Below are 2,500 nucleotides of genomic sequence, written 5' to 3'. Positions count from 1 at the left end.
AAATAACACAATAAAAATAACCCACAATCACAATTTTATAACTAAATACCAGGCCAATATGGCTGGCAGAACCAAGCCCACCTAAATAATAATTTCACGTTAATTAAATATAAATATATAAACCTATCGTAGTGGGTTCTCCCACTACCAACCACCTCCCTCTCCCTCTCTCTCCCCCCTACGATAATTGAGTGTATTTCCCCACTTCAAAAGGAGAGCTTTATTGAATGGAGGGGAGGAAAAAATGGATTGGTTATTTTTTTTGTATTTTTTTTCAAAATGCATTTGTGGCTTATGTCAGCTTCATGCTATGTATACCTTTTATGATATTGAAAAAAAGCTTTTTATTATATATATATATATATATATATATATATATATATATATATATATATATATATATATATATATATATATATATATATATTATATATATATTTGTGTCAATTCAAATATTTTAAAAGTGGTTTCTTAAACTGTATATAGTATATTTAATGAAATATTAAAAATCGGTTTGTTAAATATACATAGATGTATTTGTGTATATAATGTGTATATGTATACATATATATATTATATATACATACATACATAAATAAATACATCATACATAAACAATCAATTATTCCTAAGTCCATAACTCACCATTACTATAATGCAACATAAAATAAGCCCCATTCAGAAACCAATTACGACAGATAAAGTGGAGTTCAATTCACAAACAATTCCTATGCAGTCTACACCTCTTAGGTAACCGCATGACGTCATCAAGTCGAATGACGCAGGTAAATAGCCTTGAACGACCTAATTAGCTCACCTGAGCCGTTCAGTTTGTTATGTTTAGTCTCCTTGATGAGTTGTGGCGTCGTACAGAGCCTAAAGTTATATTAAAAAGGTTTCATTAGCTGATATTAATTATTTTCGAATCTGGGTGAGGTTAGAATTGGCCTATTGTGACGATGCTAAGATGGGCTTAAAAATTTAATGTTTTCGTTTATATTTCAGGGAAGAAAGGCCGTAGGCTTTGGCTCAAAACTTTCCCGCACAGGTGTGTGGATGTAATTATGTAATAAAATTGTAAGTAGGGTTAATTAACTCGTTAAATACTGTAACTGACCCAGCTTTGATAAAGGGAAAATCAAAAGTTTAGGTTATTTATCCTAACAATTTTTTTTAGCAAGCATCATTCTTGGCAAAACTACACATTTTGAAGACTCTGCTGCTATTGCTGCTGTGATGCTGCTGCTGTGATGCTGTGCTTCTTCAAAGCAGCATCTAAAGAGAGAGAGAAAGAGAGAGAGAGAGAGAGAGAAGGAGAGAGTCTAAGAACCTCATCTTTATAATGATACTGTTGGCATCTTCATAGCAGAGGAAGAATATAACTTCCTTTGAGAGAGAGAGAGAGAGAGAGAGAGAGAGAGAGAGAGAGAGAGAGAGAGAGAGAGAGAGAGAGAGAGAAATCTTTCTCAGGATATTCAGAAGAAAACTCACCTTTTATCGTCAATTTTTCCCAGGGAGGTCTTAAAAGAATTCAGCGCAGTCATACATATGACCCTGTTTTTTGGGAGACGCTTATCCAGCGTGAAGAATTTCTCCTTTCGTTTGCTCTGGGGAGAGAGAGAGAGAGAGAGAGAGAGAGAGAGAGAGAGAGAGAGAGAGAGAGAGAGAGAGAGAGAGAGAGAGAGATTCTTTCCTTGCCTACTGTATTGTTGCTTTAATTTCTGAGAGAGAGATAAAAAGAAAGAGAGAGAGAGAGAGAGAGAGAGAGAGAGAGAGAGAGAGTGTAAATAATTATTTACCTTCATATATACTGTTGTACCAATCCATCCTAATAAAATAATAATAATAATAATAATAATAATAATAATAATAATAATAATAATAATAATAATAATAATAAATGCATTTTGAAACAGAATTTAAGTGGCTCTAATAAAAACATAATTGGGAAACGTTGCCAAAAATGTACATATTACTTTAGGAAGTAATTTTTATCAATCATGAATTACTTTTATACTGATTAAGCAATTTGCCATTAGCCATCTGACTGGTTTACCCAGGTACTAGGGTGGGTGGAGATGAGGATAAGAATAATCATATATATGTAGAAAATAAAATTAGTTTTTAAAATTGAATACTGTAACTGATTTAGGATACTGGGAAGACAAGAAAAAAATTATTATACATCTATTAAAAGGAAATGATGTTTTGTGATCAAATTCTGTAACTAATTCTGGATATATATATAAAATATATATATATATATATATATATATATATATATATATATATATATATATATATATATATATATATATATGTGTGTGTGTGTGTGTGTTTAAAAGAAAATTAGATTCTGAAATCCTATACTGTAACTGATTCAGGGAATACAGAAGAGTTACAACACAAATAAAAACAGATAGAAAATATCGCCGCTGTGGAGAACAGGACATTTCTACCCAGAAAAAAAAAATTCCATTGCAGAAAAAATAAAAAAATT

Source organism: Macrobrachium rosenbergii, chromosome 34 (genome assembly GCF_040412425.1).
Source record: "Macrobrachium rosenbergii isolate ZJJX-2024 chromosome 34, ASM4041242v1, whole genome shotgun sequence".
NCBI lineage: Eukaryota > Metazoa > Arthropoda > Malacostraca > Decapoda > Palaemonidae > Macrobrachium > Macrobrachium rosenbergii.
This window is presented reverse-complemented; position numbering follows the sequence as displayed.